The sequence below is a fragment of the Salmo trutta genome, chromosome 23 (assembly GCF_901001165.1).
Source record: "Salmo trutta chromosome 23, fSalTru1.1, whole genome shotgun sequence".
Classification (NCBI taxonomy): Eukaryota; Metazoa; Chordata; class Actinopteri; order Salmoniformes; family Salmonidae; genus Salmo; species Salmo trutta.
The window spans coordinates 19,043,460-19,069,767 of record NC_042979.1 but is presented as its reverse complement, the minus strand read 5'-3'; the positions used below and the strand labels follow the sequence as shown (position 1 = coordinate 19,069,767).

The 26,308-nt window shown below is 46.6% G+C and overlaps 1 pseudogene; it reads right to left on the bottom strand.

Annotated features, from left to right (window-relative positions):
* Window positions 1-1,188: 1,188 nt before the first annotated feature.
* Window positions 1,189-25,247, bottom strand: LOC115160275 (piggyBac transposable element-derived protein 4-like; annotated as a pseudogene).
* Between the last annotated feature and the right edge of the window lie 1,061 nt (window positions 25,248-26,308).

The following is a 26,308-nucleotide window of genomic DNA, read 5'->3' as shown; positions in this document are numbered from 1 at the left end:
ACTCCCTCTGCCATTTGTCTTTGTCGGCCATTATAGATGTTACTTGTTTCCCTGAGAGGAATCTCTAATACTATTTCCTGAGTACTTTATATTTTGCACTTTGGGTTCACCCTGTGCATTTTTGTTTATGAAGATATATTGAGCACAACAGCATTTGGGTTCCGTCCCACTTTGTTCTATGGTGCATAAATGAATTCAGTAGTTCTAAACCTGCGACTGCCTCCTGCCTAGACCTCTCTACATCAGTGACATTCAGTAATTAAAGTGGGAAATTCAAACATTGCAGATTGCAAAATGAATTTCGACGTAACAGCATACTAATCAAATCAAATGAAATGTATTTGTCACTTGCGCCAAATACAACAGGTTTAAACCTTACAGTGAAATGCTTACTTACGAGCCCTTAACCAACAACGCAGTTTTAAGAAAATACCCCCAAAAAAGTAAGAGATAAGTATAACAAATAATTAAAGAGCAGCAGCAAATAACAATATATACAGGGGGTACCAGTAAAGAGTCAATGTGCGGCAGGCACCGGTGTCAAGGTAATTGAGGCATTTATATACATGTAGGCAGAGTTATTAAAGTGGCAATGCATAGATAATAACAGAGTAGCAGCAGTGTGGGGGGGGGAATGGAAATAGTCTGGGTAGCCATTTGATTAGATGTTCAGGAGTTTAGAAGCTGTTTAGAAGCCTCTTGGACCTAGACTTGGCGCTCCGGTACCGCTTGCCATGGTGTAGCAGAGAGAACAGTCTATGATTAGGGTGGCTGGAGTCTTTGACAATTTTTAGGGCCTTCCTCTGACACCGCCTGGTATAGAGGTCCTGGATGGCAGGAAGCTTGGCCCCGGTGATGTACTGGGCCGTACGCACTACCCTCTGTAGTGCCTTGCAGTCGGAGGCCGAGCAGTGATCAGTAATCAGAAACCAATTTACAGTATTTTTAGTATATGCAACTGTCCTGTTGGCCAATAGTCTAACTTAGCAGTCCTCGCGCTCTCTCGCAGCTTGGATAGAAAATGTGTGCTGCGTAAAACCAGTCTGCCCTATTTATTGTCAAATAATATAAATCAGTCCACTTTCAAAACAATAGCTTACTAGGGATTGTTTCATTATGCAGACAATGTAGTCTAGACTACTAGCCTATCTATAGCTACAGTATATACAGTATTAGCTGGTAGCCTATTTATATTACACACTGGAACTCTGACTCCACGCTGTCAGGGCTATCCGTCTCATCACTCGTAGGCTTACCAGTGTTCACAGACAGAGGGTGGCTCTCATGAGCGCTGCTGGGCATCTGGCAGTCATCAGCTTGGTTTTCTGGGAGAAGAGGAGGAGGAGAAGGACGGCAGCACTCTCAATAGAGGAACTGTCACTATTCTCAAAGGGAGGAAGAAGAGGCGGAGCAAGGCTACTGTCATTGCCGGCCCAGGCCGTGAGGACTGTCTGGACTGGGAGGCTGCTAGTACTAGCTGCTGCATAGGTAGGCCTACCAGCTTCCACTTGTAGTGGTGTTTTGTCAGTCTAGGGCGAGGTGGTAGCTTTGCTGATGTATTAGGTAGATTTCGCTTGCAGCGTTTGGGGGGCCAGGTTGGGAATGGCCCATTCAGGGGCTATAAAGTATGGGTACAGACCAAAGTGCTAACTGCAACATTGCTTCAACTCCCATTGGTGTTTTTCCTCTCTCTCAGCCCGGTCAGGGCCCATGTTGTGGACTCAGCATTCTTAACCCATGTCACACCAACTGACGTCCGCACCAGCCCCTCTCCCCTTGACAGTTAGGGTCTGTAATAGAGACAGGAGAGATAGGGGTCTTAAATGTGAGTGATGGCCGAATGACAGCTTAATCTCATAAACAACCAACAGCAGGCCTGAATGTTATTGGTGAAGGGCTGCCCAGCCGTGTGCGGCCAAATCACTGGATCACACGGCCAATCTCCCCCTGCTCTAATGTGATTAGAGTGGATCTCCTCTGCCTACTTATTTGTTGTTGGCTAAGTGTAATTCAATTAAATGAGCATCAGTAGCGCACTGGTCAGGGATCTGTGGCGTGGAAATCTCTGTCATTGAGAGAGTGGCTGCAAATGGGATCAAGCTAGACCACACACACTTACACCCATGTACGGACACACACACACATCCACACGTTCATACACTCACACACACAACAAGTGAAAGTGCTCTAAGCTTTGTCTCAAGCTCGCAGAGATGATGACTGAAGATACATTTCATGTGTAATCTTTTAAGTAAATCTTCATTAAGCCACACAGATGAACTGTAAGACTGTGTGAGCAATTTATTCAAGACATCAAATCAAATGTTATTGGTCGCATACACATTTATCAGATGCTATTGTGGCTGTAGTGAAATACTTGTGTTCCTAGCTCCAACAATGCAGTAATATCTAACAATTCCCAACAATACACACGAATCTAAAAGTAAAATAATATGAAGAAACATATAAATATTAGGACGAGCAATGTCGGAGTGGCTTTGACTAAAATACAGTAAAATAGACTGCAGCATTGCGAGGGTTAACACGTTTAAATGTCTTACTCACATTAGCCACGGAGAAGGAGAGCCCACAGTCCTTGGTAGCTGGCCGCATTGGTGGCACTGTATTATCCTCAAAGCAGGCAAAGTTTGTCTGGAAGCAAGATGTCGGTGTCTGTGACGTGGCTGGTTCTCCTTTTGTAGTCTGTGATTGTCTGTAGACCCTGCCACATATGTGTTGTGTCTGAGCAGTTGAATTGCGACTCCACTTTGTGTCTGTACTGACATTTTGCCTGCTTCATTGCCTTACGGAGGGAATAACTACACTGTTTGTATTCAACCATATTCCCAGTCACCTTGCCATGGTTAAATGCGGTGGATCGCGCTTTCAATTTAGCGCGAATGCTGCCATCAATCCATGGTTTCTGGTTTGGGTAAGTTTTAATAGTCACAATAGGAACAACATCCGCTATACACTTCCTGATGAACTCAGTCACTGTGTCCGTACATACATCAATGTTATTCTCAGAGCCTACCCGGAACACATCCCAGTCCGCGTGATCAAAACAATCTTGAAGCATGGATTCTGATTGGTCAGACCAGCGTTGAATAGACCTTTGCACGGGTACTTCCTTTTTGATTTTCTGCCTATAGGAAGGGAGGAGCTGTGATCTGATTTGCTTTGAAACACAGTCTACTATTAGAAAATGTAAGATGCATCAGAGAAGAAAATAACCTATCACGTTTCACAAGAGCATCCACCTGAGACACTTAATGTTGGTATAAAGTTGTTCCTAGCAGCTGAAGATGTATAGCAACAGAGGAGTGATTACTTGCCTTACATGGGTGGCATACCTGGTTGACCCCACCCTATTTCCCCCAACAAAATATAAAAGTGTGTCTCTTTCCATGGACAATTGTAAAATATGCAAAGAGTGTGATTCATAAGGTCACAGTCTGTTTTGATTTGCATATTGAAACTGTTTTGAAAACGCAGCAGAACAACAGAGAATAAACAATCAGCTTATTGTTATCAGCAGATCTGTCCTCTTGAATAATGCAATGCAATACTGTGATGATAAACCTGAAGAGAAATTGAACATGCATAAACACTTTTTCATATGCGCACGCTTTAATGCATTACTGCAAAGTAAACAATAAACCGGAATGGACTTCTTCAAGTGGGCAGTGCATCGATTGTGTGATTTTTGATGCAACCTGCCTGCTTTCTTAAATGTTTTTACCCAACAAAGTAAACTGCAGCTTCTCTCTGCCCTCGAAGTCGGGACAACCACATCAATCAATGTCTTTGATTGTGGAACCCATTGTAAAAGCCGAGAAGTTATTAGCAGGCAAAGTCTATAGAATACACTTTCAACTTTTCAGAGGAAGTGTTTTAGATGTGTAAAAGCACTGTCAGTAAACAATGACCTTGACTATGGAAGAACACACTCAAAGGACTCCATTTAGTATGAGAGAGAGATTGGCCCATATGTAGACGTGCTCTATTACCATATCCCTTCCCCTTCCAAGTCAATGAGAGTTCTGGTCACCAAGTGGAAGCTTGTGGTGGTGTTCACTCATACTGCATTATGTGTTATTTACACTGATTGATAACTACATTGTAATGCTATATAGTAAATCATGCGATGCTAAGTGAGTTTAAAGCTAGCCAGATCAAATGTGTGGACAAGTATCATCATATGTCGATGTCAGATATAGATATTGATCCATGTTAACTAGTATGGCCTTCAGAAGAAAATTCTATGGGTTTAAAGGTGGAGCAATTTGACAGCATGGCTGCGTTTACACAGGCATCCCACTACTTGGTCTTTTGACCAATCACAACAGATATTTTCTCACCAGCTCTCTTTCAGAGCTAATCTGATTGGTCAAAAGACCAATTACTGATAAAAGATCAGAATTAGGCTGCCTGTGTAAACACAGCCCGATATACACAGAGGGAAACCCTTGCAAAAAAGTCCTATATGAATCCTGTAGGAATTTAGCATAGGCTTCAGACATCAATACCAACAGAACCCAAAATATGTCAGGGATCCCACCAGTGATTCTTCCACAATTCACATTCTCCTTCGAGCCATGAACACATTGGAAACAGTCAGCAGTGGCAGTCTTGTCAGATTGTCATTTTTATAAGCAGGAAGTCATCCCGCTGTGTATGATGATGTCATATTGCTGAGTCTATCTTTAGTAGCAGAACCAACCCCCAAAGGTATAGCCTACATTATCTTCCATAATTCACTTTTTGGCATAGTAATATTACATATAATATATGTTGTTAATCAGGCGCTTATATCCAAAGCGACTTACAGTCATGCATGCACACATTTTACCTATAGGTGGTCCTGGGAATCCTGGCATTGCAAGCACCATGCTCTACCAACTGAGCTACAAATGACCACTAGAAAATCAAACTACTCATGGTGATGTCTCCTGGGAGCAAACATGATTAAATCCAAATTAATTCATCATTGGATGACATTGGACCAGCTGTTAAGGCAAGTGGAACTTTGATTGTTAATACTGTCCAGCAACAAAGAGCTTGCCAGCTGCATGGTTAAATGTGTCTGCTCACTCACTCCACCAGCAAGGTTTCAGGTAAACCGAAATCGATAGCTAAACTCAAAATGATCCCCATGTAAGATAGTACATTAATTATAACTCCTCAGACACTGATAGGCTACATTAAGCTGGTGAAAAGAGCTTAATCCTCAACTCTTCCACAAGCAGCCGTGCGTGATTAGCATATTTAAGATCTCCACGTTATTATTGTTTGGGCAGCCCCCCTTGTGGATAACCTGATTTAAATCTATGTTCATGCTGGGCGAAGCAGAGGAGCACTAAGCTGCTAAGAAGATTGGCAGCACTTCGGAATTTGATGAGGACACTTGGTTAAGCAACCAACCTGTCCCCGCCCAATGACAGAAATGTTTTCTTCAAAAGCCAATTTAGGATTTTTACTTTGAAGTAAACACGTGTTTCAAGTGAAGCCCTCAGGGGTATTGCACACAATTTACACCACTAAAAAGCACAACATTACACTAGAGACTAGTAACTGCTTTGCTTTCTATGGTTTACCCACTTTGCAAGACTGAATGAACAGAATTGCTCAAACATTTTGCTCAACCATTTTGCATGCTGCAAGGTAACCCCCAAGGAAACTGTGACTTTCTGGCATACTGTATCTGTGCTCAATGATGTTACTGGATACAAATCTGATCCCAGACCAGTCCCGTACCAAGGATACTAAGGAAATCCCTGTGTCCCTGACCCAAGGACTTCCCTTTAGTGACTCCATAATCGGTTTAAGTAATTATTTTCACATCAAGTTTTAAGTGGAAAATAAGAGAAAGAAAGTAAAGCCATTACAGTACCAACGGGATCTGCTGTCATGGTCTGGTGAGTTTGATGTGGTGCCCAATGTTGCAGTGCAGGCAGCGAGTATATGGTCATCTCAAAAGAATCTTAGCTTTTTTAGAAAGACAATGCAGCATGTATATTTTCTGTACAAATATAGAGCTGTATATTTGTTTTAAAAGTACCTCAACATCACTACTGAACAGCGATAAGGAACCAATGTATTCATGGCCAGTCAGTTTTTCCAACTTATTTGAAAGACTTTCTAAGAACAGTATAATATAATGTGTAATATAATGGACAGTTGGTTCTTCAATGAACTTTGTGAAGGAGAAAAAGTTCCCTCTGCAGTCCACTTGAATAATTAGAACAGATGCTGATATGGTTTTCTCCGGGTATTGGGAGACTATTTGTGAGGTGTTGCATAAGCCATTATGTAATCAAATGGTTTGTTTGTTTATAGCTGTCGCTTTTTTCTAAGCCAATGACTAAGGCATACAAACAGAGCAGCACTACCTGCATTATTCTACCCACAATGATTCTGCGGCTGCTGTATTAATTTGTGTAACTGCTCAATTAAAACCGCTGAACCCTCTGTCCTCTGTGTTATATTTGGATCCCGCCCAAACAGACTCTGTTTGGAGAGTAGAATAAATAAAAAGGCAGATCGAGCAAATAGTCTCCAACTCAGAGAATTGGGAATCCAGAGTAAACTCATTGGGCAAATACAGCTTTAGCGGAACTCTGAATTAGTTAGCTAGGAACAGACGTGTGTCTACAAGATGGCTGAGTTTGTCGAAACACGAACAGGCAAGGAGACAGAAATACCCTCTTGTGTTCTTTCTTTTCACGCTGTGCAGAGAGTCGGAAAAATGTATGTTGACAGTGGAGGGAGCATTGGAATTCCAAGCAGGAAGTCTTCCAACCGATGCTGAGAGCTCAGCAGCCAACCAATGCACAGTGATGCATTTCCAGGAGAAGCATCTGTCATAGTGATACATCTCACTGTGACCCCAACCGGTGAACAACAGCCACGTTACGCCTTGACCCACCATCTCCCCATCTCCATCCCCCTCCTCTGTCCGCCACTCCTCCCTCACTCATCCCCCTTCCAATCACAGTCAAGCCCACGGCCGGAAGAGACTTCATGAAGACCAATATTGGAGGCATCCCTCTCAGAGCCGGACACAAGGGGATAGGCCGGGTCAGACGTCTGTTTTCAGTAACAAACAGTACATTCAGAAAGTATTCAGACCCCTTCACTTTTTCCACATTTTGTTACGATACAGCCTTATTCTAAAATAGATTAAATCGTTTTTTTCCCCCCTCATCAATATACACACAATAACCCATAATAACGAAGCAAAAACAGGTTTTGATCAATTTTAGCAAATGTATACAAAATTTAAAACAGAAATATCTCATTTACATAAGTATTCAGACCCTTTACTCAGTACTATGTTGAAGGACCTTTGATAACAATTAAACACTACAAGCTTGGCACACCTGTATTTGGGGGGTTTCTCCCATTCTTCTCTACATATCCTCTCAAGCGCTGTCAGGTTGGATGGGGAGTGTCGCTACACAGTTATTTTCAGGTCTCTCCAGAGAGCTCTGGCTGGGCCATTCAAGGACTTTCAGAGACGTGTCCCAATGCCACTCCTGCGTTGTCTTAGCTGGGTGCTTAGGGTCGTTGTATTGTTGAAAGGTGAACCTTCACCCTAGTTTGAGGTCCTGAGTGCTCTGGAGCAGGTTTTCATTAAGGACTAGTCTCCCAGTCCCTGCCGCTGAAAAACATCCCTACAGCATGATGCTGCCAACACCATGCTTCACCGTAGGGATGGTGCCAGGTTTCCTCCAGAGGTGACACTTGGATTCATCAGACCAGAGAATCTTGTTTCTCGTGGTCTGAGTCCTTTAGGATCCTTTTGGCAAACTCCAAGCGGGCTGTCATGGGCCTTTTACTGAGGAGTGGCTTCCGTCTGGCCACTCTACGATAAAGGCCTGATTGGTGGAGATCTGCAGAGATGGTTGTCCTTATGGAAGGTTCTCCCATCTCCATAGAGGAACTCTGGAGCTCTTTCAGAGTGACCTTTGAGTTCTTGGTCACCTCCCTGAACATGGCCCTTCTCCCCCAATTGCTTAGTTTGGCCGGGTGGCCAGGTCTATGAGGAATCTTGGTGGTTCCAAACTTCTTCAATTTCAGAATGATGGAGGCCGCTGTGTTCTTGGCGACCTTCAATGCTGCAGAAATGTTTTGGTACCCTTCCCCAGAACTGTGCCTCGACACAATCCTGTCTCGGATCTCTACGGACAATTCCGTCCACCTCATGGCTTGGGTTTTGCTCTGACATGCACTATCAACTGTGGGACCTTATATACATATATTTATGTATTTATTTTGTTTATCTTTTATAAATTTGCAAACATTTCTAATAAACCTGTTTTTGGTTTTTCATTATGGGGTATTGTGTGTAGATTGATGAGGAAAAAAACAAATGTAATCAATTTTAGAATAAGGCTGTAACGTAACAAAATGTGGAAAAAGTGAAGGGGTCCGCATACTTTACAAATGACCTGTATTGACTCTGTGGCGGATCTACAGTACAGAACCAACAACCAATAACATGATGAGTCACCTTGGTGGTGCTGTGCTGCCATGTTTGGGAAATGGGTCTCTGCATCAGAGAATTGATTGAAAACCCCAAAGTAGTGCAAGTCAGTATGGATCCGTCATTACTTACTGCGCTGCCGAAGGAGAACACATTGAGTTAAAATGGGTTGAAGTCTCAGTGTGCAGTGACATAGTCCCTACTGTTTTTCTGGTCTTGGGGGTCTTTCATAAGGTAACTAAGAAAGTACCCAAACATGTACAGTACACAAAATTAATACGGATTCTATTTACATAATTGCTAAGACAACCGTGTAGTCTCTGAACAGCCTCCCTCTCTTCGCCCTGCAGTCTTACCCATCAACAAGGGTATCATTAACCAGGTAAGGGTTTCGCCAAAGCATACCTTGCTTAAATGATTGCGCAAGGCAGATACAAATTAGAGAACAATTTGAAAATGTTAATCATCCCTTCCTCTTTTAATTGCCCCTGAGGACCATCAGTGAAATATGACTATGTGTAATATTATGCACTTCAGTAACTTTTTAATTGTAATGAAAACTACAGTTTAATTAACAATTGACCAAAAGAAAATGTGTTTTATTGATTTGTTTACCAGGGCAAACGTCGCTCTCTGCATATGTAGCTACGCCTCTGAAAAGCTATCCTCTGAGAGAAGGAATAGAACGCCTAACACTCATTATGTTTCTAAGTGTGTTGTTGTGAATAGCTTTTTGAGAGAGCAAGGTAAACAGGAAACAGTCATGGGTTCAAATGCATTCTACAAGGCTGGATAATGGGTGTATTCCACTTAAAGGTATTATTATTTTAGATTGTAGCAATTATTGTATACCATATATTATTTTGTATACATTGCCAGATGCACTAGGTGTCACTTTTGTACATTATAACTTGAAATATCCACTTAATGGATATTTGTGTGACTGTATTGCCCTCAAGGCATAGGCAGTACTGTATATGCTCCGGAGGACAGAAAGTGTCCCTACGAAAGGCGTTCTGAGCGGTAAATCAGGACAACAATATATTGCAACCAACTGTAGCCTATAATTTCAGTTGGGCTGCAACAGCTTGCAAAGTGGCAAAGGCCAGCAACAGAAATGCTACCTGCTTTTATTGCTTTTCCACTCTGTACCAAGCACATCACAGGATAAATGGTTGATTCCAATGCTCTGTATTGCAGTGCATACACTATTTCCCCCTACATATTAGTGAAGCGGGTGGGTGGGCAAGGTTTATCAGAGATCTCCACCATGCAAACAGGCGTGGGTGGGAGAGCACGGCTGGAGTATGAGATCTCTGCCACCACAGGAGCTCATAAACACACAATAGCCACAATACACACACACATATACACAAACATACTGGCTGCGCAAATACACATGCATGTGCTGTCCACATGCACACAGAAGTACAACACGGAGACTCGGTCAAACATGCACATGCATACACGTAATCACAGCAATAGAGTTATAAATGGACAGTACTGTGTACTGTTCATACACAATCTCACTGAGTAGAAAACATATTTATTTCTCTCTCTCTCTCTACACTAACACACACACACACACACACACACACACACACACACACACACACACACACACACACACACACACACACACACACACACACACACACACACACACACACACTGCCTAGCTCGCGTCTGTGGGCTCCCAGCCGTGGGTAAGTGGGCAGGAGCTCTCTCTCACCCTGCCACGTCTCCTCATTAGAGCCAAAATTAGCTCACCCTTCCGTGCCCTCAAACATGCCCTTTACCTCTCTCTTCTCCCCCTCTACTTCGCTCCTTCTCCCAGCACCCCTCTTTGATCATTGCCACAGAGGGGCTTTGATTGGGTACACACGGTAGTAGTGGTTAGGGCAATGGACTGGGGGAGTTCAGGGGGTTGCCCGGGCGAGCCCCAGAGTGAGGTGCCCTGGCTGAACTCCCTTCTCCAGTCCAGCTCCCTCAATGATTTATAACCCTGGCCCGTATTTTATGACATTAACAGATTGTGAGTGTTTCATGGACCATGCAGGACGTGGAGATGAAGTGAAAGCCCAGGGGAGAACAGAACAGAGTGAAAGAGTTTCCTATCAATGCTAAGCCAGAATATAGCTTTTTTCTGGGGGATGAATGCTGGGCAGCAGCTAGCTATGCATCCAGTGACTGCAAAAGAGATAGAAAGAGCCTTTCCCTTTCTGCTTAGGCTTAGGTTCATAGAAATAAGGTTGAAAGCATGAGTGTATGTCTGTGTGCGTGCGTGCATGTGCGTGTGTGTGCGCGCAAGCGCGCGTGTGTGTGTGTGTACGTGTACGTGTACATGTGTGTGTGTGTGCTTGCGTGTGTTTGTGTTTGTGAGTATGGGTGTGTGCACATCTGTGTTTAGCCATTCATCATGGTTTTATTTCACAGCTTCTGTGAATAATGTGAATTGCATCTGTTTGCTGTCACCGTATCACGAGTCCACTCTTTCTGTAGGGATTGTATTGTTTGTAAATCAGAACTGATCAATTTACTGTGACCACTGCTATGCACACTTGCTCTCAATATGCACATGCACTAATAAAACCAAATGACCCAGCAGTACCACCCAGTACCACCCATGAACTATTTTCATTGTTAGCACTTGTGATCCACACTTTTAAAATTGAGGAGCACAATGAAACATTTACGAAACACCAGAAAAGAGGATTCTTTAAATTGATTGATATATAGCCTATTGCGTATATTGGTCGAATATGAATTTGAGTTATTTAAGAAAATGTTGTACTCTAAAAAACGAATAAGTAACCCTGTAAATACATTTGTTTATTATCAAAAGCAAAAAGGTTGATACACGGTAGCAGTGGTTAGGGCAATGGACTGGGGGAGTTCAGGGGGTTGCCCGGGCGAGCCCCAGAGTGAGGTGATACCGATCATTGAAATTACAAAGTAAGTTGTGGAATATTAGGTTTCTACATAGTTGTAATGCATCTGTGTGTAGCTGGTGTGGATGAGTCAGGGGCAGGACAGCAGATATGAGTAATGTTGCAATTTTACTCAAACAAATAATCAACATACACGTCAATTAATACAAGGCCACAATTACGGACTGCAACGCAATAAACAGTCACTCACAAACAAACATGGTGGAACAGAGGGTTAAATAATGAACAAGTAATTGGAGATTTAAACCAGGTGTGTAAGACAAGGGCAAAACAAATGGAAAATTAAAAGTGGATCGGCGATGGCTAGAAGGCCGGTGACTTCGACCGCCGAACGCCGCCCAAACAAGGAGAGGGACCGACTTTGGTGGAAGTCATGACAGTACCCCCCCTTGACACATGGCTCCAGCAGCGCGCCGACACCGACCTCGGGGACGACCCGGAGGATGAGGCGCAGGGCGATCCGGATGGAGACTGTGGAACTCCCGCAGCAAAGAAGGTTCCAAGACGTCCTCCACCGGCACCCAGCATCTCTCCTCCGGACCGTACCCCTCCCTCTCCACGTGGTACTGAAGGCCCCTCGCCCGACGCCTCGAGTCCAGGATGGCTCAAAGATGTCCAGAGGGGGCGGAGGAACCTCCCGCACCTCAGACTACTGGAGTGGACCAGCCACCACCGGGCTGAGGAGAGACACATGGAACGAGGGATTAATACGGTAATCTGGGGGAAGCTGTAACCTGTAGCATACTTCGTTCAGTCTCCTCAGGACTTTGCATGGCCCCACAAACTGCGGGCCCAGCTTCCGGCCGGGCAGGCGGAGGTGCAAGTTTCAGGTCGAGAGCCAGACCCGGTCCCCCAGTGTTCGCACTGGCCTCACTGCAGTGGAGGTTGGCGCTCGCCTTCTGCCGCCTCACGGCCAGTTGCAGGTGCACATGAGCGGCGTCCCAGGTCTCCTTCGAGTGCTTAAACCATTTGTCCACTGCAGAAGCCTCGATCTGGCTCTGGGTGCCAAGGTGCCAGAACCGGCTGATACCCCAGTACGCACTGGAAGGGGGAGAGGTTAGTGGAGGAGTGGCGGAGTGAGTTTTGGGCCATCTCTGCCCAGCGGATGAATGCCGCCCACTCCCCCAGCCGGTCCTAGCAATATGACCGCAGAAACCTACCCACATCCTGGTTTACTCTCTCCACCTGCACGTTATTCTCGGGGTGAAAACCTGAGGTGAGGCTGACCGAGACCCCCAGACGTTCCATGAACGCCCTCCATACCCTGGCCGTGAACTGGGGACCCCGATCAGAGACTATGTCCTCAGGCACCCCGTAGTGCCGGAAGACGTGAGTGAACAGGGCCTCTGCAGTCTGTAGGGCCATAGGGAGACCGGGCAAAGGGAAGAGACGGCAGGACTTAGAAAACCGATCCACAACGACCAGGATCGTGGTGTTGCCCTGTGAGGGAGGAAGATCCGTCAGGAAGTCCACCGACAGGTGCGACCACGGCCGTTGTGGAACAGGTAGGGGTTGTAACTTCCCTTTGGGCAGGAGCCTGGGAGCCTTGCACTGGGCGTACACCGAGCAGGAGGAAACATAAACCCTCACGTCCTTGGCCAAGGTGGACCACCAGTACTTCCCACTAAGACAGCGCACTGTCCTACCGATGCCAGGATGACCAGAGGAGGGTGACGTGTGGGCCCAATAGATCAACCGGTTGCGGACAGCACACGGAATGTACAGACGCCCAGCTGGACACTGGAGAGGAGTGGGCGCTGTACGTAACGCCCGCTCGATGTCCGCATCTAGCTCCCACACTACCGGTGCCACCAGGCAAGAGGCCGGGAGTATGGGAGTGTGATCCATGGACTGCTCCTCTGTGTCATACATCCGGGACAGCGCATCTGCCTTTGCGTTCTGGGAACCTGGTTGGTAGGACAGGGTGAACACAAAACGGGTAAAAAACATGGCCCACCTTGCCTGGCGAGGGTTCAGTCTCCTCGCTGCCCAGATATACTCCAGATTGAGGTGGTCAGTCCAGATGATAAAAGGGTGTCTCGCCCCCTCAAGCCAATGTCTCCACGCCTTCAGAGCCTTGATGACAGCCAACAGCTCCCGGTCCCCCACATCATACTTTTGCTCTGCCGGGCTGAGCTTCTTTGAAAAGAAGGCACAGGGGCGGTGCTTCGGTGGCGTACCCGAGTGCTGAGAGAGCACGGCTCCTATCCCAGCCTCGGACGTGTCCACCTCCACTATGAACGCCAAAGAGGGATCCGGATGGGCCAGCACAGGAGCCGAGGTAAACAGAGCCCTCAGGTGACCAAAAGCCCTGTCCGCCTCAGCCGACCACTGCAGTCGCACAGGTCCCCCCTTCAGCAGTGAGGTAATGGGAGCCGCTACCTGACCAAAGCCCCGGATAAACCACCGGTAGTAGTTGGCAAACCCTAGGAACCGCTGCACTTCCTTTACCGTGGTGGGAGTCGACCAATTACGCACGGCTGAAATGCGGTCACTCTCCGTCTCTACCCCTGATGTGGAAATGCGATACCCTAGGAAGGAGACGGACTGTTGGAAGAATAGACATTTCTCAGCCTTGACGTACAGGTCATGCTTCAACAGGCGACCAAGCACCTTGCGCACCAGGGACACATGCGCCGCGCGTGTGTCCCCGGAAAATCTTGTCAACAAAGGCCTGGAAGACTGACGGAGCATTCATCAACCCGTACGGCATGACGAGGTACTCATAGTGCCCTGAGGTGGTACTAAATGCTGTCTTCCACTCGTCCCCCTCCCGGATACGCACCAGGTTGTAAGCGCTCCTGAGATCCAATTTTGTGATAAGCGCGCCCCGTGCATTGACTCGATCGCACTGGCGATGAGAGGCAGCGGGTAGCTGTACGTCACCGTGATCTGATTGATACCCCGATAGTCAATACACGGGCGCAGACCTCCATCCTTCTTCACAAAAAAGAAACTCGAGGAGGCAGGTGAAGCGGAGGTCCGAATGTATCCCTGCCCCAGGGATTCGGAGACATATGTTTCCATAGCCACCGTCTCCTCCTGTGACAGAGGATACACGTGACTCCTGGGAAGTGCTGCGTCTACCAGGAGATTTATCGCACAATCCCCCCATCGATGGGGTGGTAATTGAATCGCCTTCTGAAGGCGAGAGCCAAATCGGCATATTCTGAGAGGATGCGCACGGTGGAGACCTGGTCTGGACTTTCCACCATAGTCGCACCGATGGAAACCCCTACACACCTCCCTGAGCACTTTCGTGACCACCCCTTGAGAGCCCTCTGTTGCCACGAAATAGTGGGGTCATGACAGGCCAACCAGAGTAGGCCCAGCACCACGGGAAACGCAGGAGAATCTCCTTGTGACCCTCCTGCGTAACCATGTCTAGTGGAGCGGTGGCCACCCTAATCAGCCCTGCCCCTAATAGTCAACTATCTAGGGCGTGCACAGGGAAGGGCATATCCACAGGAACAAGGGGGATCCCTAAACTATGGGCAAATGAACAGTCAATAAAATTCCCAGCTGCACCTGAATCTACGAGCGCCTTATGCTGGGAATGCAGGGGAAACTCAGGAAATGTAATAAACACATACATGTGAGCAACAGGGGGCTCTGGGTGAGCCTGGTGCCGACTCACCTGGGGTGCCTCGATTCCCTGAGGAACCCCCCCAGCACCGACCAGCAGTGTGCCCTCTGCAGCCACAGATGGTGCAGGGAATGGCCCCTCCTCCGGTCGCCCTATGCGCAGCACCTCCCAGCTCTATGGGCGTCGGAGCGGAGGTGCTGGGGAATGGAACTGACCGGCTCCGATCCGCGGGTAGCCAGCAGGTTGTCCAGCCGGATGGACAGGTCCACCAGATGGTCCAACATGAGGGTGGTGTCTCGGCAGCCAACTCCCGACGGACGTCCTCGCGCAGACTGCACCAGTAGTGATCGATCAGGGCCCTGTTGTTCCATGCCGCGCTGGCGGCCAGGGTCTGGAAGTCCAAAGCGAAATCCTGTGCGCTCCTCGTCCCTTGCCTCACGTGGAACAGACATTCACCCGCTGCTCGGCCCTCAGGCGGGTGGTCAAAAACTGCCCGAAAGCGGCGGGTGAACTCTGCGTAATGGTCCAACGCCGCATCTCCTTCACTCCATATGGCGTTGGCCCACTCCAGGGCTTTGCCTGAGAGGCAGGAGACGAGGGCGGACATGCTCTCATGTCCCGAAGGTGCCGGATGGACGGTCGCCAGGTAGAGTTCCAGCTGGAGTAGGAACCCCTGGCATCCTGCAGCCATCCCATCATACTCCCTCGGGAGCGCGAGCCGAATCCCGCTGGGACCGGGTGAAAGAGGGGTGGACAGAGGGGTCTGCTGTAAGAAGTTGCAACATGGTCGTGTGCTGCTGGACGCGCTCCTCTACCGCCACAGGGAGGGCGTCTGCTGACTCCATTTGGCGGTGAGTGATTCTGTAATGCATCTGTGTGTAGCTGGTGTGGATGAGTCAGGCGCAAGACAGCAGAGATGAGTAATGTTGCAATTTTTCTCAAACAAATAATCAACATACATGTCAATAAATAAATAAATACAAGGCCACAATTACGGACCGCAATACAATAAACAATCACTCACAAACAAACATGGTGGAACAGAGGGTTAAATAATGAACAAGTAATTGGGGATTTAAACCAGGTGTGTAAGACAAGGACAAAACAAATGGAAAATGAAAGTGGATCGGCGATGGCTAGAAGGCGTTGACGTCGACCGCCGAACGCCACCCGAACAAGGAGAGGGACCGACTTCTGCGGAAGTCGTGACAATAGTCAGTGCCCTATAAAAATGTTTTTCCTGTTTGTCTAACTCCGATTGTGTTTTGTCCCTATAGGTTGCGTCACCGACAACGACAACAATGAGACAGCCAATAGGGAGGAGGTCAGACACCTGGCAAAGTGGTGCCAGCACAACAACCCCAACATCACTGGGATCAAGCTTCCTGACATACAGGACCTATACACTAGGCGGGTCAGAGGAAGGCCCAAAAAATTGTCAAAGACTCACCCAAGTCATAGACTGTTCTCTCTGTTACCGCGCGGCAAGCGGTACCGGAGCGCCAAGTCTAAGACCAAAAGGCTCCTTAACAGCTTCTACCCCCAAGCCATAAGACTGCTGAAAAAGTAATCAAATGGCCACCTGGACTATTTACATTGCCCCCCCGGCACACTCGCTGTTTGTGATCTATGCATAGTCACTTTACAAATTACCTCGACTAACCTGTACCCCCGCACATTGATCAGTATCGGTACCCCCTGTATATAGACTCGTTATTGTTATGTACATTTCTTGTGTTACTTCTTGATTGATTACATTTCTTTTCTTTAGTTTATTTAGTAAATATTTTATTAACTCTATTTCTTGAACTGCATTGTTGGTTAAAGGCTTGTAAGAAAGCATTTCACAGTAAGGTCTACACCTGTTGTATTCAGTACATGTAACATACAATTTGATTTGATTTGAAATACAGTTTTCTGTTTTTCTAGGCAAAAAAAACCTCTCAAAATCACACTTTTTAAAATAAAAACAAATTTGGATGTTCGAATTTTGGATGTTCCAAGTCCACAAAAATGCTTAACCACATTAACAGACAACTTTTGAGGCCTGGAAAAAATCAAATACTTTTTTAGTTAACCTTAGTTAACCTTTCATTCAAATGTGCAACATTCCATATACGACTTATGTTAATTTAGTCTCTCTAGTCAGCACAATCCTATGCGAGAATGAGGGCAGCCAGAGTCCGGTGAGGTGTATGGCTTGGAAAAAGTACCTTAATCAAGGGATGGAATATGTCGCTGTATTCCTGATTATCTAGAAATTAAGAATGGTGAATCGAGAAGATTGGAATACGGCTAGTTTTTAATTAAACTGCCATTTTTGTCAGCATGTTAGGCAAGCCAAAAATATTTAATAAAAATGTTTGTTAAAATATTGAATTTGGCCTTTACTACTTTAGCCCCGAGTATAACGGCCGTCGTCAAAATGAGACCAAGGTGCAGCGGAGGATGTGTTCATCTTGAAAGACTTTAATGGACTAAATGAACACTTACAAAATAAACCAAAAATGACCAGCAACAGTTCTGTCAGGTTGTAAAACTAAACAGAAAACATTCACCCACAAACCCCAAAGGAAAAACAGGCTGCCTATGTATGACATACATAGGCATACACGGCCGAAACAAAGAAATACACCAACATAGAAAACGGAACATAGAACGCCCACCCATGTCACACCCTGGCCTAACCAAAAATAGAGAACAAAAAACCCTCTCTATGGCCAGGGCGTTACAGTACCCCCCCCCCAAAGGTGCGGACTCCGGCCGCAAAACCTGACTCTAAAGGGGAGGGTCCAGGTGTGTCTTCCTTACGGCGGTGGCTCTGGTGCGGGACGTGGGCCCCGCTCCACCTTCGGCTTGGCCCACTTAGGTGGTGCCCCTGGCTGCGCCAGAGGACTGGCGGGCGACTCTGGCTGCGCCCTACTGGCGGGCGGCTCCGGACAGGCGGGCGGCTCTGGCGGCTCCGGACTGGCGGGCGGCTCTGGCTGCTCCGGACTGGCGGGCGGCTCTGGCGGCTCCGGACTGGCGGGCGACTCTGGCGGCTCCGGACAGGCGGGCGACTCTGACGGCTCCGGACAGGCGGGCGACTCTGGCGGCTCCGGACAGGCGGGCGACTCTGGCGGCTCCGGACAGGCGGGCGACTCTGGCGGCTCTGGACAGGCGGGCAACTCTGGCGGCTCCGGACAGGCGGGCGACTCTGGCGGCTCCGGACAGGCGGGTGAATCTGGCGGCTCCGGACTGGCGGGCGGCTCTGGCTGCTCCAGACTGGGGAGACCCACTGGAGGCCTGGTCTGAGGAGGAGGCACAGGATAGACCAGGATGGGGAGACCCATTGGAGGCCTGGTCCGAGGAGGAGGCACAGGATAGACCAGGATGGGGAGACCCATTGGAGGCCTGGTCCGAGGAGGAGGCACAGGATAGACCAGGATGGGGAGACCCACTGGAAGCCTGGTCCGAGGAGAAGGCACAGGATAGACCAGGATGGGGAGACCCACTGGAGGCCTGGTCCGAGGAGGAGGCACAGGATAGACTGGGCTGTGGGGGAGCACTGGAGTTCTGGTGCGTAGGCTTGACACCCCTACTCCAGGCTGAATGGCCACTCTAGCCCAGCACGGGTGGAGCGCAGGCATAGGACAAACTGAGCCCTCCCAGCGCCCTGGAGACACAGTGCGCAGAGCCGCCGCAGGATAGCCTGGACCGAAACAGTTCACTGGAGACCAGACCCACTGAGCTGGGACAATCCGTCCTGGCTCGATGCCCACTCTCGCATGGCACTTGCGGGGGGCTGGCATGTAGCGCTCCGGGCTATCAACACGTACTGGGGACACCGTGCGCTTTACCGCATAACACGGTGCCTGACCAGTACTACGCTGCCTCCTGTAAGCACGGGAAGTTGGCCAGAATTCCATCCTGGCTCTGCCACACTTCCCGTGTGCCCCCCAAATTTTTTTGGGGGGGGCTGCCTCTCATGCCTGTTGCGCTCCCTTGCCTCATACCACCGCCTCTCAGCTTTCGTTGCCTCCAGCTCCTCTTTCGGGCGGCGATATTCCCCAGCTTGACTCCATGGTCCCTTTCCGTCCAGTAATTCCTCCCACGTCCAGGAATCCTGAACCCTCTGCTCCTTCCTCTCACGCTGCTTGGTCCGTTTATGGTGGGTGAATCTGTAATGGCCGTCGTCAAAATGAGACCAAGGTGCAGCGGAGGATGTGTTCATCTTGAAAGACTTTAATGGACTAAATGAACACTTACAAAATAAACCAAAAACGACCAGCAACAGTTCTGTCAGGTTGTAAAACTAAACAGAAAACATTCACCCACAAACCCCAAAGGAAAAACAGGCTGCCTATGTATGACTCTCAATCAGCAACAACGATCTACAGCTGTTCCTGATTGAGAGCCATACACGGCCGAAACAAAGAAATACACCAACATAGATAACGGAACATAGAACGCCCACCCATGTCACACCCTGGCCTAACCAAAAATAGAGAACAAAAAACCCTCTCTATGGCCAGGGCGTTACACAGAGGAACGCATTGAATAACACATTCATAAATGGCAAAAAAAGACAGTAAAAAAACAAGGCGTTGAAATGTTTGTCCTATATCTAGAAATATATACAGTACCAGTCAAAAGGTTTCTTTATTTTTTTACATTTTCTTCATTGTAGAATAATAGTGAAGACATCAAAACTATGAAATAACACATATGGAATAATGTGGTAACCAAACAAATGTTAAACAAGTCCAAATATATTTTATATGAGATTCTTCAAAGTAGCCACCCTTTGCCTTGATGACAGCTTTGCACACTCTTGGCATTCTCTCAACAAGCTTCACCTGGAATTATTTTCCAACAGACTTGATGGAGTTCCCACATATGCTGAGCACTTGTTGGCTGCTTTTCCTTCACTCTGCAGTCCAACTCATCCCGACCGTCTCAATTGGGTTGAGGTCAGGTGATCAACAAGTGTCTGCATAGCCAGGCACTAAAATAGAACTTGGTTATATTTGTGAAGCTTGATGCGTTGCAAGTCCCGCGTCTCCCATCTCCTCATTGGTTTTTAGGAGCATATACCCACGTTGAAAGATGAACTGAGGTCCACACTCCAGTCCAGTTGGTGGTGGTAATGCACCTTGAAGCTGGTTGCTAACCGCCATATAAAGTCCAAAGAAGAAGAAGATACCTGAAGGAGAAGAGATTACTCATTGTCGGAGTAGAGGAACTTGTGCATTTCAGGAAAAATAATAACACAATGTTTATATCCCTGGACAAGTTAGCTAGCAACAGCAAGCTAGCTAGCTAAATTTCCATAGATCTTTAATGCTTTTCAACCTGTCCCCAAATTAATATATTTGGTTCAGAGTTCGTTTTGATATTTCAACCCATGTGTCCTGATCGCGTCTGGTGTGGGTGGACAAAATCAACATGCGTGCGATGGCGCACGTGGACGCACGTGCGTGAGTGGTGGGGTCAGCATGTGAGAGTGTCTTATCAGGGCCAAAGAGGGCAAACTCATAAACTCTCATGATGACACCCATCCCAGGCTTTCCCTAGGTGATAAGAGTAAGAGTATAAGAGTATAAAAGTCCCAGGGCTCAAATCACTTCCCCCTGCCTGTTGTTTGAATTTAGCCCATTCTTTCACAGAGAAGATCAGCACAATGATAAACAAGGTGTTATATTGCATGGCTGTGGTTAGCTAGCATTATCACTAAGCTTTTTCCCTCCACTATGACAGCACAATTAGTACTGTGTCCAAACCAATAGTTCATTTTCACTTAACTTTCTTTGTGTGTGTACTTCCTTAATGCGTATCTGCTCGTCTTTTGTGATAAGAAAGTAAAGACCACTGTGGCATTGAGTCTGGAGCGCCAGTCTCTGTTGAGCTGTCCTTCAGTTTTACTGAGGTATTTTTTTCAATATACTGTCACGTGCTGTATCCATGAAAAGGAACCAGATAGATGACTGAGATTGGCAGCATTATTAAATGCAATCCACTCCATACTGCATTCTGCTCGTGTCACTCACATTTCTCAGTGTGACCATAAAAAAGAGATGAGAAGTGAAAGGAAGTAACATCTTGGGGAAAGTGAGCGGTATCATTACTGAAGTTATTAACATCTGGTCACGTAATGTCCCTAATGACGATCGTTTATGTGGCTTGTCTGTGTGTCCACAACACATTGAAATTGAACAATATATTTTTGTCCAGTAAAATTCAATTAGTTCAATGACCTTGAACATACTGATATCTATCTGCAATATGCTTATATTATGACAGAATGAACCGACTGCAAATACAATTGCAGTGAAGACTGTCTGCTCTCAAAGCAGAAACTAATTGAATAGAGCCAAAGATAATTACACCAAAGATTAGGCTAGTTTTATCCATTTTCCTTTGTCCTTGCTAGGTTGAAGTGCAATCTTGGGTGTGCACCACTGTGTTTTCCACTTCAGCAAGATAATTTCTTGTTTAATGGTAATTACATCAATTAACATGTCTTAAAGAGACATCGGCCTACTGTGTGCCAGGTTGAATTAAAAGCCTCAGTCTCAGCCAAGTCAAATCCTAATCAATGACCCAATCAATACATTTTTTTTATTCATTTGCAATGCAGCATGCAGTGCCAGCTGCTTGGCTCTGCTTCCTGTTTTCTTCCTGCTTTTCCTTTTTCCTTTGTTGTCCAGCGATTGATTACCTGATCAGTCTGCACCAGGAATCAGCCATTGCCAGTGCATTTTTGTCATAATGCTAGAAATGAGCTTTAAGTCAACATCATTTGTTTATTCCAAGGGTGAATCTGGGGAAAGTCAGGTAAAATGACTCTAAAATAATAATAGTGTCTCGAGCACAGGTGTCATGTGGGGCACGTGCCCCTTAAGATTTGTCCAGTTATTACATTTTTCAGATATTAAATTATTACTAAACTTAATTTTTAAGCCCATGTTTTATCATAATTACAGTGCCTTGTAAAAGTATTCACCCCCTTGATGTTTTTTGTTTTTTGTTGCAGTACAACCTATAATTTAAATGGATTTTTATTTGGATTTCATGGAATGGACATACACAAAACTGTCCAAATTGGTGAAACGAAATGAAAAAAATTACTTGTTTCAAAATATTTAAAACGGAAAAGTGGTGCGTGCATATGTATTCACCCATTTTCTATGAAGCCCCTAAATAAGATCTGGTGCAACCAACTACCTTCAGAAGTCACATAATTAGTTAAATAAAGTCCACCTGTGTGCAATCTAAGTGTCACATAATCTGTCACATGATCTCAGTATATATATACACCTGTTCTGAAAGGCCCCAGAGTCTGCAACACCACTAAGCAAGGGGCACCACCAAGCAAGCGACACTATGAAGACCAAGGAGCTCTCCAGAGGTCAGGGACAAAGTTGTGGAGAAGTACAGATCAGGGTTGAGTTACTAAAAATATCCGATACTTTGAAAATCCAACGGAGCACCATTAAATCCATTATTAAAAACTGTAAAGAATATGGCACCACAACAAACCTGCCACGAGATGGCCGCCCACCAAAACTGACAGACCAGGCAAAGAGGGCATTAATCAAAGAGGCAACAAAGAGACCAAAGATAACCCTGAATGAGCTGCAAAGCTCCACAGCGGAGATTAGAGTATCTGTCCATAGGACCACTTTAAGCCATACACTCCACAGAGCTGGGCTTTATGGAAGAGTGGCCAGAAAAAACATTGCTTAAAAGGCATGGGGTAGACTCCCCAAACATATGGAAGAAGGTACTCTGGTTAGATGAGACTAATTTTGAGCTTTTTGGCAATCAAAGAAAATGCCATGTCTGGCGCAAACCCAATACCTCCCATCACCCCGAGAACACCATCCCCACAGTGAAGCATAGTGGTGGCAGCATCATGCTGTGGGTATGTTTTTCATCGACAGGGACTGGGAAACTGGTCAGAATTGAAGGAATGATGGATGGCGCTAAATACAGGGAAATTCTTGAGGGAAACCTGTTTCAGTCTTCAAGAGATTTGAGACTAGGACAGAAGTTCACCTTCCAGCAGGACAATGACCCTAAGCATACTGCTTAAGCAACACTCGAGTGGTTAAAGGGGAAACATTTAAATGTCTTGGAATGGCCTAGTCAAAGCCCAGACCTCAATCCAATTGAGAATCTGTGGTATGACTTAAAGATTGCTGTATACCAGCGGAACCCATCCAACTTGAAGGAGCTGGAGCAGTTTTGCCTTGAAGAATGGGCAAAAATCCCAGTGGCTAGATGTGCCAAGCTTATAGAGACATGCCACAAGAGTCTTGCATCTGTAATTGCTGCAAAAGGTGGCTCTACAAAGTATTGACTTTGGGGGGTGAATAGTTATGCATGCTCAAGTTTTCAATTTTTTGTTATTTCTTTTTTGTTTCACAATAAAAAATATTTTGCATCTTCAAAGTGGTAGGCATGTTGTGTAAATCAAATGATACAAACCCCCAAAAAATCTATTTTAATTCCAGGTTGTAAGGCAACATCATATTAAAAATGCCAAGGGGGAGAATACTTTCGCAAGCCCCTGTACTATGCACTTCATGGTTAGGATCACGTTTTAACCCTCCCGTTGTCCTCATATTCTGTATACACCCTGTGTGCTCCGGGTCAAACTGACCCGCCTTGACTAAATCCCCAATGAGCACATGTGTGACAGTATGCATGTGCCCAGCCTTTGCAGATTTCTTACACCTGCAGCACACAGTATGTGTTTTAGAGTCCTTCTTTGGTGGGCAGATCTGACACCTCTTCCTCTTACTTGCCCCAGCTGGGGCAGTGGCTGGGGCAGTGGCTAGTGGCTCCTCAGGTTGATCATGAGATCTGGCCCTCTGAACAGCGTTCACAACTGCTGCAGATGCGTCTGTGCGGGGGAGACGCTCCCTTCTTTCGATGAATGGAGTTACAAGTGCCTTTCCCAGCTGCTCCAGGAACACCCTCCTCTTGTTGCGCTTACGAGGCATCCAGCTAGGGTTGATCTCTCTCCATATCACAAAGGCATTGTAGGAGGAAACATCAATGATGTTGTAGAAGATGACCAGGGGCCAGCGGGCATTCATTCTTCTGCAGCTGTGTGTTCCAATCACCTTATCTAGGTTGTCCACACCTCCTTTGTTGCAGTTGTAGTCTAGGATCATGGCTGGCTTCCTGTCCTGGCAATGGTTAATTTCAGCCTCTGTGTGCAGTATGCTCAGAAGTAACACATTCTTGTTTTTCTTTGGGAGGTAGGAAACTAGAGTGGTGGTGGGTGTGAAGGCAAACTTTGATGAGAACTCTCTTTCCTTTGACGCAAGCAGTGCAGGGGGGAGCTCAGGCTTGTTCTTTCGAACTGTGCCAACCATGGTGACGTTCCTCTTCAGGAGCTGCCATCAATAAATTGTCACATGTGACATTGTGACCCCTCAGTCCCTCTGTCACATCAAGCATAACCCGCATCCCCTGGTTCTTCTCTGGGCCTCCACTGGTCAGCTTCCCGGTGTTGACTTGCATCTTCCAAGCGTAGCTGGATTTGGCGTTGCAGGCCACCCGTGACTTGATCCCATATTTTGCTGGCTTGCTGGGTATATACTGCCGGAAAGGACAACGACCTTTGGCAAGAAGAGTATTATCATCATGGGTAATTATTAGTATCGGTGTCACACAGAAACAGCCACAGAAGTCAGTAGTGGAAAATCACTTTTATTATATATATATATATATTACCTCTGAATGGAACCAGTTGCTCATCTACTGTCACGTCAGGCCCTGGGTTGTAGAGGACTGGCAGCCGCTCCACCGACTTGTCCCAGACCTCTCTTATGGCTGCCAGTTTGTCTGTCGCACGTCTTGCAGGTCTTGACTCATGGTCATCAAATCGTAGCAGTCTTGAGTAAGTGTGAAAGAGTTTGAGTGGCATGGCGGCACGGAAAATCGCCCTTCCACTCTCTGCATCCCATAGACTAGCTGCAGCCTCACCTCGGGACCTGTATACACCTGCTAAGATTAGCAGCGCTATGTAGGCATGCAGGTCAGTCTCATCCATCCCTTTCCAGCTGTCTCCATATTTTCGAAAACCCTCCAGATTTGTCATGTCCAGGATGATATTTTCTATTGCCGGTGTGATGAACAGGTAGAATGTCGAGGCCATGTCATGGGCATTGGAAACGGCATACGTTGTGAGTCCTGGGGTCATCTCCAGGCCCTTATGCTCTGCCATCCTGCCCTGGTTGTGATATGCTACTGAGGACCATTTGATTTTGCCGTTTTTTTTACAGGAAAGTCTCTCTTTCAGCTTGAGGGATTTCTTCTTCTTCTTCTTCTGAAGATGATGCATCGTGCTCTGGGTTGTATTCCTCCCCATCTTCATCTTCTGACACATCCTCCACTTCCTCTTCAGAATCAGAGTCGGCTTGCTGGACATTTGAAAAAATCTGTTCTAGAACCTGTTCAGCAGTGAAACGCACAGTCATGGCTTCAGCACCTTGGACAAGACCACATGTCCGGACATGTACGGACTTCTCTGGACATGTACGGACATGTACCCATGACAATATTAGTATCTGTTGTTTCCTACAGCTTACACGGATACATGAATAAAGGCAACATTTCACTTTTGTAATATTGGGGTCAGTCTAGGGCAAGTCATCAAATGTCAAGTTGCATAATATCATGGAGGTGATTGTTTTCACTGCTCCACATGTCTGGACATGTACGGACATGTACTCATTTCACTTTTGAACTACTGGGGTCAGTCTAGGACAGGTCATCAAATTTCAAGTTGAATAATATCCTAGAGGGGATTGTTTTCACTGCTCCACATGTCTGAACATGTACCCATTCACTTTTGTACTACTGGGGTCAGTCTAGGACAAGTCATCAAATTTGAAGTTGCATAATATCATGGAGGTGATTGTTTTCACTGCTGTAGTGGGGACAGCGGGAGGGTCAACACTGTGTCGGGTCAAAATGACCCAGAGGACAATTGGAAGGGCTCAGTTGGATAAAACGGCCTCGGCTGGATAAAACAACCTTGGTTGGATAAAACGGGCTCGGCTGGATAAAACAACCTTGGTTGGATAAAACGGCCTCGGCTGGATAAAACAACCTCGGTTGGATAAAACGGCCTCGGCTGGATAAAACAACCTTGGTTGGATAAAACGGGCTCGGCTGGATAAAACAACCTCGGTTGGATAAAACGGCCTCGACTGGATAAAACAACCTTGGTTGGATAAAACGGCCTCGACTGGATAAAACAACCTTGGTTGGATAAAACGGCCT